Source organism: Canis aureus, chromosome 27 (assembly GCF_053574225.1).
Source record: "Canis aureus isolate CA01 chromosome 27, VMU_Caureus_v.1.0, whole genome shotgun sequence".
NCBI classification, from domain to species: domain Eukaryota; kingdom Metazoa; phylum Chordata; class Mammalia; order Carnivora; family Canidae; genus Canis; species Canis aureus.
Genome location: NC_135637.1, coordinates 5,031,670 through 5,053,348, shown reverse-complemented (window position 1 = coordinate 5,053,348; position 21,679 = coordinate 5,031,670). Strand labels below are relative to the sequence as shown.

At 54.0% G+C, this 21,679-nt stretch overlaps 1 protein-coding gene across 3 annotated transcripts in view; it reads right to left on the bottom strand.

Annotated features, from left to right (window-relative positions):
* RIMBP2 (RIMS binding protein 2) overlaps nucleotides 1-21,394 on the bottom strand; it is a 225,179-nt gene extending 203,785 nt beyond the window's left edge. For 2 of the 3 annotated variants that reach the window (XM_077875225.1, XM_077875222.1), the window contains exon 1: nucleotides 21,077-21,394. The gene's annotated coding sequence lies outside the window, so the exon portion shown is untranslated. Of the gene's footprint in view, nucleotides 1-18,347; nucleotides 18,462-21,076 lie in introns of all 3 variants that reach the window. The other variant, XM_077875224.1, reaches the window with a different exon arrangement.
* Between the last annotated feature and the right edge of the window lie 285 nt (nucleotides 21,395-21,679).

The following is a 21,679-nucleotide window of genomic DNA, read 5'->3' as shown; positions in this document are numbered from 1 at the left end:
ATCAGCGAAATGCCACCGAGCTGCACGGTGGGCCTGCTTGCTCCCCCTGGCCAGCCAGCAGACAGTCCCTCCTGGAGACAGGCTGGACTCTCGATAAAACATTCTCTGGTTTGTTATCTGACCCTTGATCCCACGTCCCCACATGAGGCTCCTTCCAGCTTCCTGTCCCCATCCTTAGAAAAGAAAAAGCCACTCTGCCTAACCTCTGGGACACCTGTATACCAGCTCGGCACTCTCCCCACCACCGCGACCCTGGCTGTGACACCTGGCCAGGGTCCTGTCCCATGAATGCCCTCCTCCAAAGCCCAGATTTGGTTCCTATTTGACACTCACATAAATTCATTGTGTCACCCAGGATCAAGACAGTTGTTAGGAAATGTCTCTGCCGGGATCCCTGGGTGGCGCAGCGGTTTGGCGCCTGCCTTTGGCCCAGGGCGCGATTCTGGAGACCCGGGATCGAATCCCACGTCGGGCTCCCGGTGCATGGAGCCTGCTTCTCCCTCTGCCTATGTCTCTGCCTCTCTCTCTCTCTCGCTGTATGACTATCATAAATAAATAAAAATTAAAAAAAAAAAAAAAAGGAAATGTCTCTGCCTCTCATGGTCCTCATCTGCTGAGTGGATGGCACACACCCTAACCCCCTCCCAAGGTCACCCAGGACGCAGAACTTCGCCTGCAGAACCCTAGCAGCCACCATCATCTTCATCCCACGAGGGAAGGAAATGCAAACAAAGAAGTGGGATGTGGGAGCCACGCTGCTCTGCCGGACACAATGGGTGGCAAGCGGGGCTGCCGACAATTATACATTTAAATCACTGCTGAGATTATGTGATGACCGTGCCAAGAGAGGGGCTCAGTCTGCCAAGATGAGGATTTGATGATGAAGCAGATCCTTGGCACAGCCACGCTGGGCACAGGCCCACAGGCACCCGCGGCCAGGCATTTAGCCGGCAGGCTTGCACAGCAGTGGGGGCAACGTGGCACTGTGGGAGCTGGGCCGCGGCTTCCAACACCACCCACAAGCCGGAGCAGCACCTGCCAGCTGGCTGGACGCCACTCAAGGGGCTGGGGACCAGATGGCAGCACGGACTCCAGGAGTAAGGGGCGGGGTGGAGACATGCAGAGGAGGGGTTGCCATGGGGGATGGTGGGACCCTGCCCAAGAGAGGGGCTCGAGGGACCAGCACTGGTAAATAATGTGCAGGCCTGCTACAAAGTATTTGTAACCTGGGAAAAGTAAGGGGGTGGAATATGTGGAAAAGCTGATTGTCATGTCTTTGTTTCACATAGGTCTACGGTATTCATTTTACTTGATGTCTGTTTCTCTTACTAAAGCTCCCAGGCAAGTGGACGGTGGGACTAACGAGTCACCAGTAAGGAAGGGATGCTCAGGAAACATGATTCAGCTCAGGTGGTGCAGAGGGAAACATCTGAAATCTGAGTCCCGTCACACAGAGCTTAGGACGTCTGGCCGTTCTCTGCCCACATTCACCTATGCACATGGCAGTGCATCTTCGCTAGGAGGGTGTATAAACTGTCCAGCTGTGATTCATGGATTCGAGACTCCCATGGACACCCAGTAATCACCACGTCCGAGGGGCTCAGGGACTGATGTCCAGCAACTGGGCCCCCAACATGCATCTGTAGATGAATTAAAATAGCACCCAAAGGGAAGTGCGAAGCTCAAAACTCAGAGTGAGACCCAACAGAATGAGCCCAAAGATCCCCAAAACCACAGCCGCTGGCTCCATCTGCTGTCTGACATTCTTGCAGAGGGAAGGATGGACACGTGGCAGGAGTTAGACATTGGAACAAACTCATCTCATTTCCACCAGGTTTTGCTGCTGTTCCAGACACTGTTCCAGCTTCCAATCTGGACCGTGACATTCCTCCCGCCAGGTCTCCCCCAACAGGCCCCTACTCCCCACCTGGCAAGTCCTCCCCGCAACAGGTCCTTCCAGATCACATTGCAGCCTTCTCCCTGCACCATGGCAATGGAAAAGGTTGTCCTCCACCTGCCCTCATTCTACATGCCTCTCTCCACTACAGCTTCCCGCCTCCCTTCCAGCCTCCTGGCCCTCTTTCCAACACACTACCCACTCCACATAGCAGGGGCAGACGGAACATTCTAGAACACTCAGGGACTCTCACAGCCACTCCCTCCCAGTATTCAGATGCCATTCCCCAGACCTCCTGAGAAGGGGCCCCACTGCACCCCAGTGGTCCCTCCACCAATGCCCCACCTTGCCATCCCTGTGTTCACAGCACCTGTCACTGTCTGGAATGATCCACTCTGTGTTTCCTGTCCATGTGCTCCTTGCACTGAGAGCGCATTTGTCTGGTTCACTGTGGATCCTGTACAGGGCCTGGCGGTAGGCAGTGCTTAGAACCGACCCCATGAATGCACAAATGCACATTTCCCTGATAGTGGCCATGGGCTCCCCTCCCTATAGACCATCCCTTGGGGACTCTGAGTTGGACATTGTAACAGGAGGCTGTGAAGGCCTTTCCTGCTGCCCAGGAAACAGGACCAGAGGCAGGTGACCCACAAAGGCAGGGGCACTGAGCACCTCATATTCTGAAGGAGACCCCCTAGTGGAGGCAAAGGCCTCCCTCAGGGCCCTTAGACAAGCAGAACCGCTCTGCTGCCTGCACACAGCAGCCTTTACCCAAACTCCAACTCCAGCTGCTCAGAGGGACAGCCTCAACTGCTTGAGCTGAGTTGCATCTCAGCCCACTCACTTTGCAGGCCTGCAGAACCCAGACGACAGTGTTGTGAACTAGAGCGTGTGCAGGGCTCGCTGACACACCCCCTCTTTCACTTGACGGAGCCTGCTGGTTATGACCGTGAAGTTGAGTTCATGACTCAGCAGTGGACTGTGACCTAGAGTCCAATTAGCCCTAGGATCCTCTGCTCTTGATTCGGCAACCGAATCCCTCCAGCCGCATCCCTGCATCCCAGAGGCCATGCGGGAGAATCCGCTTCCTGTCCTGTCCAGGCCGTTAGCAGAATTCAGCTCTTGAGGATGGCATGATCAGGGCCTTTTTTCCTGGCTGGCTGTGGGCAGGGGTCACTGAGCAACCCAAGGTAGCCTTCCCGTCTTCACACGCAGCCCCTCACCTCCACCATCAGCGACCACGTGTGCAATCCTTTGGGGCCTGACTCTCCCTGACCAGCCTCCTATGCCAGAGTAGATCCCATTAGACCAGACCAGACTTCCCTGGTGGCCACTCGGCCCCAAGGCTCTCAGTGAGGGTGTGCAACGCCACTACGAGTGCCATGTCATACAAATCCAGTTCCAGGGAGAGGGTGTGGGGTCTTGTTGGGACTTGGACTATGCCAACCAGGATCCTGAGACCATGGCTCCAGGGCCTGTGGCCATTCTGCCCCCAGGGGCGGGGGTTCCATTTCAGAATGCAGGAAGGAGACCAAAGATGGGCAGACTCTTTGTCTGGGTGATGCCTAGGTGACCCCTGAGGAGCCAAGCCTGACGTCCTCTCCACCCCAATCTCTCTCCAGCACCCTTTCCCCTTACTGCATACTCTGGTCTGGGAAGTGTTCTCCGTCCTTAATGTCCAGGCTGCCACCCTGAGTGAGATAACTGGACCAGTACGGTATCCCACACTGGCACTGATGGTTCCACCACCAACTGGACTCAAATGCCAAGAAAACCTTGAGGGCTGAGTGCAGGATGCGGCTCACACGTCAGGCACACAAGCCAGACACCCCGGCTGGGACTCCCAGTGCTTGTCTGCGGTGCGGGGAGAACCCCTGGCCACAGGGAGGTCTGTCTCCCCACGTAGGATGTTCTGAGTCACATGTGGCTTTGGTGAAAGGGAAGAGACCTATAGGGCATGTGCCTGTTAGAGGGAAGGGCCCAGGTGCAACAGATGTCTCCCTTCTCAGAGGTCAGCTTTGTACCCGGGCTGCTGGCCCCTCTCGACAGGCTGGACTTGGTGTCGGGAGAGAGACCCACCGTGCCTCCAGGGCCAAGGCTGAGGATTCCTCCAAAGCCTTGTTTTCCTGTGGTAATTCCACAAGGAACCAAAAGGAACCTGTGACCTCTCCCATCCACAAACATGGGGCCCAGAGCGGGCTTTCCAGGGAGACTGCCGAGGGGTCCAAGCGGTCCGGGGAATGGGGCTGAAGCCCTCACAGTAGGGGCAGCATTGGAACCCTTCCACCCATCCCTCCTCCCACCCACTCTTCCTGTGGGGCCAGGAGAGGGGATCTGCCAGTTGGCCCTGCTCCCATCTGGGCCCCCCAGCTCTCAAGGGAGATAAGTAAGTCAGCAACCCTGCAGTGTGCCCACACACCCAGATCAGACGTAGCAGGGAATTATTTTTAGGTAAAAAGTAGCTGGAAAATAAAGGCTCCCCAATGGGGTGATTGGTGCCTTATTCTCTGTACCTGCAGGTGGTCACAGCCATGTCTGGAACATCATGGAAAGCCTGTGAAGGTTTCCTGGAGCCCTGGAAGCTCATAACTCTCTGGAAGATGTGATCAGTGGGGCTCGCAGGGGCCTAGGCAGTCAGAACTGGATGCCACCACGTGAAAATGGGAATGCACCATTGGTAAAGGTGTGGAAAGAAGGAACCCTGCTGTGTCTCTACTCAGACCCACCAGCGAGAAGACAGCCGTGGAGGCCACGAGGCTGGGCTTCTTCCTGCCCCTGGAGTTCCACCCTACATGCTTGGAGAGAGGAGACCCATAGCATCTGCAGCTGGAAGCCTCAAACTGACCGCCTCCGTGGGGCAGGTGAGAAGGTGGATACTATTGGAAGGGCCTCCGGCCCCCTCCTCACAGCGCCCTGAATCTCAGCCCCTACCGCCTGCTTTCCTCGCCCACTGCCTGTTTGTAACCAAGCCTCTCAACTGCCTGGTGCTGAACAACAAAAAATGGAGAATGATTTGATGAGTCCTTTGATCTCATTTTTATTTATTAAACTCTAATTAAAAATTGGTAAAGGCACCCGGCCCCAATGCCCAGAAATACATCTCACCAAGACCCTGGCGGTCTCCTTCCAGGTGAGCGTTCTCTGGCTTCCCCCTAGTCCCCAGTTGTGTGGCTGCCCCTCCTGTTGCATGAGGCCCACCCAGCCATTTCCCATCTCACCCCCAGTGCAGCCACATGTGGGATTCCAGCAAAGAGTTGTCCAAACGTCACAGCATGGCTAATGGGATTCATTTAGGTCTCCAAGCCCATGTTCAAATAAAACAAAAAGAATGGACGAGGATGGAAGGGAATGGGGGTCATAGGGTAACAGGGAATAAATGATGGGCCATTCTCACCCCCATTTTACAGACAAGGATGCTGAGAGGGAAAGTCACTCCGTGGACAGGTGCCTGAGGCATAAATGAACCCAGAACCCATCTCCCGTGACCGTCAAGGTCACTCTAATATTTTTTTAAGATTGATTTATTTGAGAGAGAGAGAGAGAGAGAGAAAGAGCAGGGGAAGGAGCAGGGTGAGAGAGAGAGAGAATCCCAAACAGATTCCCCACTGAGCCCAGAGCCCTGATCCAAAGTCGATCCCAGGACTCTGAGATCATGATCTGAGCCAAAACCAAGAGTCAGATGCTGAACTGCCCACATTACCCAGGTGCCCATCTCACCCCGACATTTTTATCATGGCACTTCCCAGAACACACTTCCCTGCCTCCCCTTCCTACCCAGAAGCTCCATGTGATAGGACTTCATACTGTGGTATGTGGTGGTCACTTCACCATTTGATTGAATGAGTGATAGAAGGAATGAATGAATAAAATGTGAAGAAAACTGCAAAGTTATCTCAAAATTCAATTTCTGCCTTTTCTTGCAGCTTTTTTTTATTTTATTTTTTTAAATTTTTATTTATTTATGATAGTCACACAGAGAGAGTGAGAGAGAGAGGCAGAGACACAGGCAGAGGGAGAAGCAGGCTCCATGCACCGGGAGCCCGACGTGGGATTCGATCCCGGGTCTCCAGGATCGCGCCCCGGGCCAAAGGCAGGCGCTAAACCGCTGCGCCACCCAGGGATCCCTTCTTGCAGCTTTAATCTTGAAACAATCAGCAATCACAGAAGCTCAGGTCCTGAGGGACTCACATAATACTGCCTTTTAATCCCCCGTCAAGAGGGCAGCTTACAGATGAAGTCACACAAGAATCACAGTTCTTTTTCATGCATTTCCCAGAACTTTCTCTTTAAGATAGACAATTGGTAAGTCAGAGTGTGCATGTGCACATGTAAGAATATGCACATGCATGCACAGACATACATGCATATGCATACACACTCACACATGTGCACACACCCACATAGCACAGGTATGCACATATGTGCACACATACATGCACACATGTGTACACATATGCATACACAGACATAGCACCAGCACATATAAATCCATGCACACAGATATGCACACGTGTGTGCACATATGCATGCACATAGCACAGGCACATGCGTGCACTGCACACATATGTGCACATAGCACAGGCACATGTATGCACATGTGCACACGTAGTGCAGGCATTCCTGGTAGAATGGCAAGCTAGAAGAGGGAGGGTCACCTAGGAAAACCAACCACAAAACCTGATGGCTGCTTATCATATAGGTACTGCTCTTTGAAAGCAAGGACCCTCAGTGCCACAGCACCAAGGGGAGAGAAGGCAGTGAGGTTCTGCATTACAGCATTTGGCAGCCAAGTCCAGTCCCTTAAACCAATAGGACCCAGAGCAGCTCTACCTGGGCAGCTGCAGAATCCATTTGTTTTTTTCAAGATCTTTGGTCCAAATAATAGCACATCTTTCAATAATGGATCCGAGCTCAGTGGGCAAGACAGGTTACAACTAACTGGTTTTAGAATAAAAGACAGAGGACAGAGCTGTCACATGTCCCCTGTCTTGCCATATCTCCTTCCCCAGCCAGGGGCCTTGCACATCCCTTGACCCCACCAGATGCACCTTCAACCCTCACACTTGAGGGGGGTTGGAAGCTCTAAGATGTGGTATTGAAGGCAAAAGTCCACCACAAAAAATAATGCATCCTACATGAGGCTGAGAGACAACACTGCTCAGTTCCAGCTGATTCCAGCCAATAACCCAGTACAAGGAAGATTCATGATCCCAACCCCAAAACCACTACTCTTCATAAGCAGAGGATAGGATGGTCGAGTATCTACATGATCGTGCAGAGCAAGACAGAATCTATAGTGTGTGGAGCTCCTTGCAATGCTCTTGGGTAAATTCCAAAACTGCCACCAGCACAACCAATAATGAAATAAACAGGTCTAGGATCAAGGAGTCAGAGCAAAAAATGAGTAGGAGTGGGGTGGGAGTGCGGGTCACAGAGACAGAGAGAGAGAATGGGTGTATTTCTCTCTTTCTACTGGAACACACAGGATTTCTCTTCAGCTAATCTCCTCCAGAAAGGACCACTGGCTAACAGGGAAGGCTCTGGAATCAGATGGTCTGGTCTAGAACTTGGGACCCCACCCCTACCCAGTTATAAACTTGCACAAATTACTTAATTTCTTGGCACCTCAAATTCCTCCATTCATGCAATTCTTTGTGAAAATTCAATAAAATGAAGAATTCGAAGAGCTTAGGGCAGAACTGGGCTCCTTCTGGGTGGAGAGCATCACAGTCACCTGCCTCCACTTTGCCCTGGGCCAGGACCATGAGACTGGGTTTCCCATAATGCACTTGTGTCAGTAAAAAGCTGCTGCATTTCTGATGCCTGGAAAAGTCTACTCTAATAGGATCTTCTGTAATGCTTGCAGGTCACTGGGTCACCACGGTGGGCACAGGCTGCATCGTCTGCCTGGGAGCCTAAGAGAGTATCTGACTTGGTGCCACCAGCCAGGAGCACAACGCTCAACTGTCACACCTGCCCCCTTCCTCTGCCTTCTGCAATGACCAGAGTAACCACACAGGTGCTTCCCACTGCCCCATACGTGTTCGGGTCACTTATTTACTTATTTACTCAGGCCACTCAAGAATCCTTAATTCACTAACGAGAAGATTACACTAATATTGGAGTTCGAAGATTGCCTTTAGCATTCAGGCAGGAAAGGCATTTTTAAATGACAGAAGATGTTCCCTTTGCAACGTGGTATCTTTTCCCGGAGCCACTCCCCACCCCTTGGTCCCTCTGACCCTGCGTGGGGCTGGGTCAGATCCCCGAGTAATCGGGATCTGAGGAGCATTAGCCTCCACGTGACCTGCTCCCCTCCCACCCCGGTGTCCACAAACAAGCTGCCGTCTGCCGCCTGCTCAGGGCTCGCTGTGCTCGCTTGCATCCTGAAAAAGGCTCAGCCACTTCAATGTGTGTTTTTAAGTGGATTCCCAGGGGAGGAGAAAGAAAAATAAACCACCACCCCATGACTGGCAGCCTAGGGCCTGCATGGGCAGGGTAGGGAGAGAGATCTGGAAGCAGGAGGGAAATCAGCTCAAATCCCACTGTGACTCCTCACACTGTGCAGAGGCCTGGGCCCCTCTCTGCCTCCCACCCTCTGGATGAGGAAGATGTCCCTCTGCCACACTCTGGGGAGGTCACCAGCCCCAAGTTCCCGGCAATATCTCCCCTTCAGCACCCAAAATGTCCCAGCTGGAGCTCCTGCATTCTGCACATGAGGGGACACAGCATGTGGCCACCTGGACACCCCCCCCCCAACAGCAGGAGTACCAGAGGGGACCCAAAAGTCCCGGGAGGTGAGGAGGATCGGCTCCTCCAGGCTCCTGATCACACCAGCCTCCTTCCCATGGGCTTTCAGGAAGGCTGAGTCCCAGGCTCCTGCTTGAAAAAAAAAAAACAAATGCACCCACAAATAGCAGTTTTTAAACCCAGAAGAAATCTTCCATGTGGTGCTTTCCATTTTCTGACGTTCCTTCAAAAAGAATTCCCTGAGTAAGGCTCAGGAAACCCCCTACCTGCCTCCACCCTTGGCTCCCTGGCTCAGTTTCCTGGGGTGGAGGGGCAGGGAGGTGCCCACCAGACGGGCCTGAGGGTGCAGCCCAGGGATAGGCGAAGATTCCCAAGCTCAGGCTCAACCACCTGCTTCAAACCCCAGCATGGCCCCCTCCTGGCTGCAGGCCCTGGGGCTGAGAACTCGGCTGCTCCCTGCCCCCAATCTCCATCTTCCATCTGCCCGGTAGAGATCAGGGAAACACCAACTATGTGAGCTTCCTGGGGCTGGGACTCACAATAGCACCTCAGGCTGAAAACCACCAAAATGTTTTCTCTCCTAGGTCTACAGGCCAGCAGTCTGCAACCAAAGCTTCCGATCCTTCCGCTGCAGCCTCATCACTGTGATGTGGTTTCACATCTGTGTCTCAAAGCTCCATGTGCCTCTGTCTCATACACATGTGGCAGTAGTCCCCAGACTGTTCGGGATAATGCACCCCCCATTCTCAAGACATGTAACTCAACCACACCCACTGCTGCACAGGGGACACCCACTGTCTTCTCATATAAAGGAATAGTCCCAGTGCCAGGGATTAGGATGGGGAGGCTCTTCGGGGCCTCATCCCCCTGCCCCCACCCTACAGGGCTGCTTTGAAGATGCAGTGGGCTTGGGCTCATCCCTGCGAAGTGAGATGAGAGCGAGGGCCACTGTCTGCCGGCACAGTGCCGCTGTCCTCATGACGGCTGGCTGTTATCAATATTCAGGGCTGGGTGGAAGAGCATTAATTCAGAGACTGAGAAGATGATTTTCATTTCCATTCTCCTCTGAGAGTTCCTCCAGGAGGAAGTTCAGGCAAGCAGTGGTCCTCACACCTTCCCAGCGCTCACTCGCCAGCCTCCCTTCTCATCAGAAGAGGCGGGGGCCCCAGGACAGACCAGAGCCAGAGCCAGCAGGTGCAAGCGGGAGGGAGGGAGGCTGGAAACCGTTAGATGCTCTGGCCTTCACTCTGTTCATTTTTAGGTTCCCTTCACCTAAGATGATAAAAAGATCCCATTTATGGTCATCTTATAAACTTTATTTATTTTTAGCCTACAGAAATATCTTTTAAAAGGAAAATGAGGGAGCCTGGGTGGCTTGGTTGGTGAAGCATCTGCCTTCAGCTCAGGTCATGGTCTCAGGGTCCTGGGATCGAGGCTCCATGTTGGGCTCCCTGCTCAGCAGAGAGTCTGCTTCTCCCTCTGCCCCTCCCATGCCCATGCTCATTTTCTCTCACTCTCTCTGTCAAATAAATAAAATCTTAAAAAAGAATAAAAATGAAAATAAAAGGAAAATGAGCCCATTGAGGAAAAACATGGTCTGTAATCACCTTGGCCAGACAACAAGGGCAGAAAGGTACCTTGACACTGCCATTACCCAAGAAAAGGGAGGGTGTGCATCCACCCAGCTCAGGATCTGAGCGAGGATCAGAACAAGGTGGCACCACACATGGCTTGCACCCCCCAGGTGCATTTGGACTAGGAACGGTCCAAATGGGAGAGGCCGCCTCCTCCAAGTCTGGGAAACGCTATGTGACCTCAATGTCCCCACTTCAGAAGTGTGAAGCAACCCACCCAGAGCCCACACTGTTAATTCTAAACAAAGACCAGATCCTGGGCACCTAGGACAGCTGAACCCCCCTTTCCACAGTGTCCGTATTTCTGGGGACAAAGGGGATATGTGCGCCCACTGGCGTTCCCATCACTGAGAGCCACAGAGATATCCTGGGAGTGGGGGGGCCGTAGGGCAGGCACCCCGCGGACCCTGACCCCATCTGCTGGGCCCACACGTCAACTGGTTGGCTCCCCCATAAATCACTGTTCCAACTGCTCCTCACTGATGAAAATCAACACAGACATTTGCGGCACGTCCCCCATGCTTGTGCCCTTAGCACCTGCCCACCGCCCCTCCCCTCACTGTTCTTCTGGAACGCCTAGAGCTCTCTAGCCAGCTGTGTAGGACGGAAGGAAGAGCTGCAGAGCCTCAGGCCCCCACAGCCTGCAGAAAGGTCCTGTCTTCCCAGTGGGTCTGCTGGGGACCCGTGGCGTGTGGCTGACACAAAGGGAGGCCTAAGCCAGTCTCCCGGGAGCTTATCAACCAGCACAGGTCACCCCCACACCCCGCCCACAGTGGCTGGTGCTCTCCCCATACATTGTAGGCAGTGCTGCCGCTAACATAGGAAAAATAAATAAACGCAGAAGCATCTATGAAAAATCTGGGCTGCCCTGCCCAGGAGACAAAGAGAAAACAAACCTCAAATGGTCTGTGCAATTGGCAGCTGCACTCAGGGCTGCTGAGACGGGTCAAAACGGGTGACTCCAGAATCTAAAGCCTGATTTTGACCCAAGCTAGGGCAGGGAGTCTGGGACCTGTAAAGGAGCCGCTGCTCAGGTCAACGTAAAGGTGGGCATGTAATACGGAAGCCACGTGTGAGCCAGCCACAACGCCACCAGGCTCCTCTACAGATTACCTGTCACACGGACGCAACGTGGCTGTTCAAACATGCAGGGACCTTCTCATATGGTCTGGATTAGGGCCCTGGGAGTCTGCAAGCAGGAGGAGAGTGTATAGAAGATTACCCCACACACACACACCCCGGGCACAGGGCAAACAGAGCGAAGCACGTGTGAGAATGGGATCCTGTCATATTTTGGACTGTTGATAGTACTTCCTAATTCCATCATCATCTCACCGGCTAGTCTGTTTGGAGTCTAAAAACAACAGCAGGGACGCCTGGGTGGCTCAGCAGTTGAGCGTCTGCCTTGTGCTCAGGGCATGATCCCGGGTCTGGGGATCAAGTCCTACATCGGGCTACCTGCGAGGAGCCCGCTTGCTTCTTCTCCCTCTGCCTGTGTCTCTGTTTCTCTCTGTGTGTCTCTCATGAATAAATAAAATCTTTTTAAAATAAAAAAGGAAAACAACAGTAATGATAGCTACCATGTATTGAATCCCCACGATAGGCCACGCCCTGTTCTGAATGTTGCACATCATTTCATCATTTCATTCTCCTCACTGTCATGATGCCCATCTGCTGCCTCCCCATCAGACTGAGCATAGTGGAAAGACCACTCTGCCGAGCGCTCTTCCTGAGTCAGCTCATAGATAACAACAGTTATCAATCAGTTACCTCTTTGTGCCTCTGTTTTCTTGTCTATAAAAGAGAGAAGGAGACCCATTTTATAGACAAGAAAACAGAGGCACAAATTGGTTAAGAAATACACCCCTGGCCACAAAGCCAAGATCAGAATCACCAGTCTGGCTCTAGACTCTGCCCCCCAACCTGGCCAATGCCACCTTCTGAAAGCCATTTAGAGATGCTCGCTCATGAAGCTGATTCCTCTTGCAGATGCTGCAGGGAGAGAAGGGAGTATGTGGACATCCTTGGTGGTGGGCGGCCCAGCGGTTAGGGGAGTGGGCTCTGCCCAAAACACCACAGCTCATCTTGGCTGTGCCACTGTCAGGTGCATGAGCTTGGGCACAGGCTTCAATTCCCTGGGTCTCAATCTCTATCTGCAAGACACGGAGAAGGACAGCACCTGCCTTGTAGCATCATCCTGAAATTAGAGGAGTTGACCACCATGACACATTAAGAATGACGGAGAGGGGCTTCTGTAAACGTTAGCGTCATCATTAGTACCACTGTTCTTAATAGACTCCAAACAAACTACTCATTGATCAATGACAGATTATTAATAATCCACAATGGAATTATTCAAAAAATCCCCAGGGTGGCAAGACCGTATACTGATGTGTTAACAGAAGCCTCCTGCTCCCAGGAAGGCAGAGGGAACACTCTGGATCAGCTTGCTTATGCTCCACTTTGCTCCTGAAGGCCAAGCTGACCCCCAACACCTGTGCCCCACTGCACACTCCACCCTCCTCCTCCCCACATGGAATAGAAATTAACTGTGAAATCCTGAAATGAAAAACACCAAGTAACTGAATTTGTACTCATGTGACAAGATGAGCTTTTCCACTTGAGAAAAAGCAGGGAGCTGGAACAGCTGATTTGTAGGCAACAGAGCAGCCAAAGACCCGGCGCCTGTCACCTACGGCCCCCGCCGGTGCCCTGGCTTTGCTCACTTCTCCCAACCCTGCCCTGCCTTCCACACACCTGTCAGGTGCTCGCCCTCCAGGGGATCCCAGCGTGGGCAGGAGGTGTCTATGCCTGAAGGATTCACACACACACACAAATAGGGACCACCTGGAGGAAGTGACAGAGACCACGGATGTCCACCCCTACCATGTGGGAGGGAAGAAGCAACAAGCCTTCTGCAGGTGGAACTGCACACATCACAATCCCTGGGAACTGAATAAAAGTTCCTGAGCTCAGGGCCCACTCAAGCATCTTAGAGCAGGTGCTTGGGGATGGCTGTGGGATCCATGTTCTTTAAATGAATTTATCGAGATGGAATTCACATACCAGTGAATTCACCCATTGGAAGTGTACAGTTCGACGTTTTTAGCATATTCCAGGTACACACCGCCATCACCCAGTCACCCTCAGAAGGTTTCCATCGCCTCAGAGGAAAACCTGTACCCTTTAGCTACATGCCCACGTCCCCCCAACTCTCCCAGCTCAGACCACCACTAATCCACTTTCTGTCGCTAGACATTTCACAAAAACAAAATCATGCACAGGCACCTGGGTGGCTCAGTTAGTGAAGTATCTGCCTTCAGCTCAGGTCATGACCTCAGGGTCCTGGGATCAAGTTCCGAATCAGGCTCCTCGCTCAGTGGGAAGTCTGTCTCTCCCTCTGCCCCTCACCCCTGCTCTTGCATGCTTTCTCTCTCTCTCTCTCTCTCTCTCTCTCTCTCTCTCTCTCTCAAAAAAAATAAAATAAATAAAATTTAAAAAAAAAAACCTCATTGGCCTCAATTGCTTCTTCCTCTCTGTATCTGAACACTATTTCAACAGACGGAGAGACCACACCTTGTCCTTAGGCATCAGTATTTTGTAAAAGATCCTAGAACAGCTGCTGCAAATAGAGCCCTATATAATTGCACCTATCTCTCCTGCCTCCCCCTGTTCCCCCTCCCCTCAGCTGAGTACTTCTTCCCAGAGTCAGTCTAGCTGTACCCGAGCCTCGTTCCCACTGACATGTGCCTTCTCCTTCTCTTCCCGCCCTGAATCTCAACTCTCCTCATGATGGCCACTGCCACCCCCTCAGTCTGAGCTGAAACCCCACCGTCTCACATCTGGGCCCCCCTGCCCTCTGGGGTCCACTCTGCATACAGCCCATCCTCTACCCAACAAAAGCCAGAAGGACCCTGCTTAGCCCAGGCAGGCCACACCGCTCCCCTGGTAACTTCTGATGGCTCTTATTCACCCTTAGACTTGGTCCTGCTTTGTCTCCACCTCATTGCTACCCCATCCTCATCACTGCCCTCTGGACAAGTTGGCCTGCATGCTCTTCCTCATCAGCCACACGTCTGCTCCCCGTGGGTACGTGTGGACCTCCAAGCTAGGCCCACCGGGTTGGAAACCCGCCCATTCAACCCCAGCTCTGTGACCTAGGAGGAGCCATATCTCTTTTACACCATCATCTCCTCTGTTAGACCAGTCTGAACAAACAGCAATGCCCACGTCTCCAAGCCTCGGTGTTGTGTAAAACGCAGGTGCATACAGCAATGCCCAGCCAACTGTACTGCTGCACTTGTTGCTTGAAGATCAGTTTACGAAAGTTCTCTGAGGTTAATTTTTGCCTGAGAAATGACCCAGAATGTGAGAGGAGAGAGGGACCGTACCCCAGGGTTGGGGGCTTGGGGATTATCCAGAGTCTGGGGGTGACAAGTGCACCCAGCCCCTCCGGGGCTGCTGAGCACCTACTGTGTGCTGTTTGCCCGACAGTGAACACATTCAAGCAGGCTTGGTTTGCATGGCTGGGGGTGGGCAAGCAGAAATCCAAACGGACTCCCAATTCTCAAGTTGGGGTGTCTGGGGGAGAGGGTGCACTCTGCACTCAATGTCCAGAGAATTCAGGAGGAAGGGGCGGGGTCAAGGGGAAATTAAGCTGGCTGTCACCACGTCGTAATTTTGCCCAGCCACCAGCTCCAGATTCTCTGCTGAGGCCACTCTGCGCCATGGGAAACCCTGTGGTAAAATGCAGCCTCAGACCCTGGCTATGGTAGCCATGCATTATTTGAAACAATTGGGGCAAAAATGAAGCAGCCTATCTAAATGGTCATGAAGGATAAGTCAACTGAGGGACAGCCTCCATCAGAGCAGTGCCCCCTTTACAGCAAGTGTTTGCAGTTTCCCAAGCCTCGGAAACAGCAATGTGATCATGTTCAAAGTAAAATTTGTAACACAATTCAAACAAGGTGAGGACATAAAAATCCTCTCGGAGAAGAATCTGGAATAAAATGCCAATAATGACAGTGGTGCCCCTGGGTGACAGGACTATAAGCATATTGTTTGGTTATTCGTGCTTGTTTTGGACTTCCTAGCTGGCCCACAGTGAACACAGGCTACCTTCCGGGGCACAGAGGCAACGCTGACATTCAGGAACAGAACAAAACAGAGCCGGCTGAGTCGCAGAACTGTGTTGGGAGCAGGGGCCACGGACACAGGGCTGGGGGCCTGGGTCCCACCCGCAGTGGGTACCTGCCAGCTAGGCAGGCATCCCGAGCTGACCCTGGGCCCCAGAAAGGGTCCCCAACACAGCTCTCCAGGTGAGGGTCTTGGGGGGAGATGGCAGTCTCTGGCAAACAAATCTGTTGCCTCTTCCTCTATGGAGGCAACAACGTAGCCACGTGATGGGGGGTGTTTCTCCCTCTTGGAGGCGGGAAGTCAACAGTCCCCATGACTAACAGCACCATGAATGCAAACCAACTCTGTTGAACCAACTGCAGCCATCAGTTCTAAATATTGTCATCACAGAGAACATGCTGGGTTTGGGCACCAGCAGCATCTAATCAGAGGGAATCTCACCGAAGTCCTACCACCAGATCCTCTAGATTAGGCAACATCTACAAGATCCACTTAAAAGGCCTTAAGTACAAAAGGAAGATAATCAGGTTTTCCTTGTGGAGGCACTGGGCAGGAGGCAGGGTAGGGCGGGGCAGGGGTGGGTAGTGGGGGGAAGGGGACCTTTGCATCTCAGACAAAGGAACCCCAAGGTCAATGCCCTGAAGATGAAGCTAACAATGTGCACCTCCTCACTGCTTTCCAGACGCTGAAGATCCTCGGGTGAAGGTTGGGTGCCAGTCCTTTGTCATCCCACCTGCCCCCAGGCAGCCCATCAGCACTGTCAGTACACGGTTCAATGAGAACAGGAGCCTGGAAGCCAACCTCCTTTCAAACATTCAGGACTTTCGCCCTGGTGTCTGTCCGGCTGGATCCTTCTCATTCATGGCTCAGCCTAAATGTCACCTCCTCCTTGAGGCCTTCCAGGATCACCCAGTCACAATATCTCAACACACTCTGTAAGAGAATAGTCTGCCTGGCTCTACTACTTCAGTTTGGTCATCTCTTCATTATGTTATTTATTCACCTACTTGTGGTCCCCTCACCTCCCCCCACCCCCATACGCAATTCTCATCTCCTTGACAGCAGGGACCTCATCTACCTCGTTCCCTGCTCTGTGCCTTGCACCTAAAATGCTGCTTAGTATTTAATAGTTACTCAAATGTTTGTTTGTTGACTGAATAAGTGAACGCACTGCCTTTGTCACTGGGCACACAGAGATAAATAAGTTACAACCACTGCCTTCTGGGAGCTTGATTCTAACGGGAGGACTGCCATAGTGACAGATGACCACACATGTTTGCTGCAGGCGAGGAGGAGACAGCACAGGCTGCAGTCAGAACCAGTGGGCAGGGAGCCAGCCTGCACAGTATACTGACCACTGGGTTTCCTCCGTTTGTTCTTTCAAAACAGTATTTACTGACCACCTACTATGTGCAAAATGCTCATCTGCTTGTTAAGACAACACTGTCCGCAAACAGGCCAATGTCAGATGAACTTTTGGACTTCCCTGTTCTGCCCATTTCTCCATAGGCCACACCACTCCAGACTGCACAGACTGTAAGGCCTTGGGGGTCCTGATGCAACCCTTGCCCTTGTGGGTGAGCAAGAAGAATAGATGATCTGGCCCTTAAAAGTCCAGGGGAGCCCCTACTTCTTCCATTTTTATGAGGTTCCTGGTCCAGTGAAATATTAAGAAATGTCGAAAGGCAGGGAGCCCAGGTGGCTCAATGGGTTAAGCATCTGCCTTCAGCTCAGGTCATGATCTCAGGGTCCTGGGATCGAGTCCTGCATCAGGCTCCCTGTTCAGCAGGGAGTCTGCTTCTCCCTCTCCCTCTGCTCTCTCTCATTCTCTCTCACAAGTAAATAAATACATTTTTTTTTTTAAAAAAAAAAAGGAAATTTTGAAAGGTAGTGTAGAAATGACGGGTCAATTTTCAGGTACCCATTCCATGCATGAATACTTCTAACCCAGCACACCCAAGTATGCCTATTCAAAGATAAATATAGATTTTCTTTTTAAAGGAAAGATGGCCCCACATAGGCAAGGGGTCTGGTTACAGGGCACAGGTGTAAAGTTGCAGAGAAATGGCTTATTCTTCACTCTTCTCAGAGGTTCTGGGTGCCTGAAAATGTGTCCTCCAAAGGCAAGGCTTAATTTGAGTCTTTGTCGCTATGAGGCTGGCCAGGCAGCCCTTGGACCATGAGGCGAAGGCCTCGTAACCCCTGAGAAATGCATCTGAGGAGATGCCAGCCCTTCACCTGGAGACTCACCCATCCCCACACTGTCTCCCACACAGCCATGAGTTTGAAGTGGTTCTCAACCATCTTCAGGGACACCGGAGGAGGATGGCTGTCCAGGGGCTGGATAACATTGCACCCACAGCAGAACGTTGGACAACAGAGTGTTGACAAGGATGTGAGGAAGAGGACCCCTTTGCACAGCCAGCACGACGGGAAGAAGACACCCCGATGAAGCAGATGCATCCTTTCCACCCCGCCGTCCACTCCTGAGGCGCATCCCAGGATGGTTCTCACACAGGACCAAGGGGGATACATACACAGGGACTTGATGGCAGCGTGGTGCCCTTACTGGGGCCCGTGAACGCTATGGGACACGTGCAGCACCTGGAAGTCACCAGCCAGAAATACACACAGCAACATAGATGGAGCTGGGGCCAGGGCACCTGGAAGTCACGTTCATCAGAGCATTTCCAAATACAGTAGCACAATGTAGTCCACAGACATGTGGGAGGGTCTGTGATGGAGAAGGCAAGTAGGTGGGATGGGTGGTAGACAAGAGGAGAAAGAGCCAGGCGACAAGAGAGAGGGAAGGAGTGGGGGGAGGAGTGTGGGTGGGCCAGAGGAAGGACAGATGGACGAGTAAGGACCGCATGTTGGGGACCAAGGAGCGTGGTCAAGCCCGCCATGCGCACCCCCGGGGTCCCCTGTACCTGCAGGACTGACGGTTCTCCCCAACACCTGCAGCAAGTGCCAGAACAAGACCAGGCAGCTTTCCAGATGGGTGGAATTACAGACGGAAGATGGGGAAACAGGGGTCATGGCATCTGATTCCAAGGAAAGCAGAGAAATGAAGAAAAGAATTTTCTAGAAGCCGGCCTCAGCCAGGACAGACCAGTGCAGCCCTTCATGGGGCCCCCAGAGCCACAAAGACCTGGGAAAGGCCCAGGGAAACTCAGGGGTAAGATCCTTGCTCACTGTGGCTCTGAAAAGAAGCCACCGCGGCCCAGGGAACGTTTGAACGCTTGGGCATCTAGACCCACATGGGTGGCAGGCGCTGTGTTAGGGTCACACCTCACTCGTAACCCTCACCCCTCATCCCTCCCGAGAGGCTTAGGGTGCCTGCGGCCATGCTCAAACCCCAGCTCTCAAGGCGGGTCCCTGGACCGCAGCCTCGACGCCCGGACATTCCCCAGGCCCGCTCAGCAAGAGACTCCAGGTTTTCACCCGGCGACACGGATGCTCACCAAGTCCAGAACCAGAGCTCTAATTAAATTTCCCCCTTCTTTCCAAAAACGCAGGGGCAGGGCTGGGGCAGGAAAGCCCAGGGAGCTCGGGGAGAGCCTCCCGTTCGTCCCTCCCGCCCCTCCCGGGTCCTGCAAGCACATGCCGTCCTCTCCCCCATGCCAGCCACTTGCAGAGCAAGTGAAGGAAACAAAGTCACGGTGTAGACGGTCGGCTGAGGGGCCTCTTCCCTTAATGCTGGGACTTCACAGCACAGCCTGCATGTTGCCTCATCGGGGGAAGCTTTTGAAACTGTCCGCGCGCACAGGCATCATTGGGATGTGGCTGGGTCCCTGTCTCTGCAGCCGTGCTCGGGGAACTGGACACAGGTGCCTGGGGGGAGGCCGCCCCCGTAGTCTGAACACCTGCCCCGCCTGCCCCAGGCATGCTGCTCATGCCGACCTTCCCCTGACCCGCTTCGTCACCTTCTCAGAAGGAGCTGTGGTAAACAGCAGCTGCCAGCCACTTCCCTGAAGTCACCTCGAAATGTTCGGCTCCCTGCTGGGCACGGTGCCACGGGTCGGCCGTGGGCGCAGGCCCATCACCCCACCCTGCAGACGGGGCTGGCCTCCTGCCCGCCTCCCACACCATAGCCCACACCGGGTCACATGCAACAGTCCTGCCTGGAAGCCCTGAACTCAGCGGCGCCCACACAACACTGGGATATGAAGCCCCACGTATCAGTTACCAGCAGCCGGCCAGCCGGAAGCCAGTTCCAGGCAAGTGCAGCAGGGCTGGGAGAAAGCAGGGGGCCGGGCATCTGGGAGGGTTATTTCCTGAAGACCCTAGACTGTTCACCTTGCCAGTGGGGTAGTCTGATGTGCTTCCCTGCCCTGGGCACCTCATCCAAACTGCATGGGTGCCCCCCGCCACCCTGCAGACCTCCCCGAGGCTGGCTGGCCCTGCTGCCTCCTCTTCCTGCCTAACCTCCCATTCTCAGAGCCATGGCCCTTCTCACTTGGCCTCTCCCATCTGTACCATCCACCCCTGAATGAGACAGGGTCTCTCCCAGGAAGGAACAGATGCAGGAATGGGAGGTCTGCCCAAGGCCCTCCCTCCTCACTCACCCTATTGCCCTAAGAACCTGCATGGGTAAGGGGATCCGGGGAGCTCCATTGCCAGTCCCTGCAGGAATCCCCAGAAGCCCCTCCTCCCCAAGGGCCCCACCAACCTAGCTCTCAGCCCCACACAGTGGGGACAGCTAGCAGCCAGCATGGGGCCCCTGAGGACAGGAGCAAAGCTGCTTCTACAAAGGCCTGAGCCTCAGGAGAGCAAGCCGCACCCCTGCCCCCAACCTCCCCAGCTCACACAAACCCAACTTCCTCGCTGGCAGGTCTTCCTCCTGTGTAAACACGGCATTTCCAGGTGAAAATAAGGCTTTCCGGGGAGAGCCTACCCCAGCCAGCAGCCTGCTGCGTGCACACAGCACACTCATGCACAGGCACACGCGCACACACACACGCCATGCACATTCTGCTGGGAACATCTGTTTTGACAAATAAATCATTCAAGTCGGTCTACGGGACATGAATTGACAAATCCTTATCCTGCACGTTCCTCATTCGGTGCATATCACGTCTGAGCCCAGCTGTGAGCAACACAACCAACTCTCATTCTCTGGGCCCACACCCCCTTCCCCACGCCAGCCCCAGCCCCTGAAGACCTTCCAAAGCCCCCAGAGGCTCGGCTCCGAAACCACTGCTCACACACCCCCTCCACTAGAGCTGAAAAGGCAAGGCCCAGTGATGTCAAACTTCGCCCAGAGGGGCTTTTCTGGAAAAACCACTGGGGGCGGGAGGAGCAAGGAGGCCGGAGGGGCGAGGGGGTGGGAGGGGCGAGGGAACCTCCTGCTGAGAGCCCAGGCGGCCAGCCCAGCCCCTCGGAAACAGATCCAGGCGCAGGGAGCAGCCAAACCCGGAATAGTCTGGAAACGTCCCTCCTTTCCCCGCGGCTCCCCTGCGCCAGGTGTCTTGCCGCCGGCGGGCTGCGGGGCTACCTGGAACCCCAGCTGAAGGGCGTCCTCTAACCACTGGAAAATAAACTTTGTCGGGGCAAAGAGTTTCTGGCGACCGCCTGCCATCAGGCGCTGCGGCCCGGTGCGGGAAGGCGAAAGGAAACGCGAAGCTATTTTTAGGAGAAAAGATAAATCTCAGCCTACCTTAGGAGCGAGCGTGCCGGACTCGGAGGTTCACGCGCAGACAACTGCAGTCTACTGTGTCGGATTACAAACCGGGGGAGCGGGGAGGGAGGGAGGGAGGGAGGGAGGCGGGCGGAGGAGGCCGGGAGGAGGGGAGAGGCAGAGAGGGAGGGGGCAGAGGGACGGACGCCGGCGTCGCCCTGCTTGGGTCCGGCTGGAGGCGAGCCTTGGTCTTCGGCAGGCAAGTCGCGGAGGCAGGGAGGGCAGCAGCCGCCATGCAGCAGTTGCAGAGCCTATGAAATGCCCGTGTTCCAGCGCGCACACACGCGCACACACGCGCACACACGCGCACACCCCAAGATGGCTCTCCCTCCCGCGGCTTCCTCTCCACCGAGCTGCTGCGGGCAAGTGCCAGGAGGGAAGAGCCAGGCAGGGCCGGCGGCTGGGGGTGCTCCCTGCGTGGAGCTGAGGCAAAAGATCTCCGGTGCTGGTGACCCAGGTCTGGGCAGCCCGGGCCCAGGGCGGCAGCCCCCGTTCCGCGTGGCCCCGTCAAGCCAAGAAACCCGAATGCCGCCCGAAATTAAGTGACCGTGTGGAACCACCCAAGCCATGGGGTGTTTACCC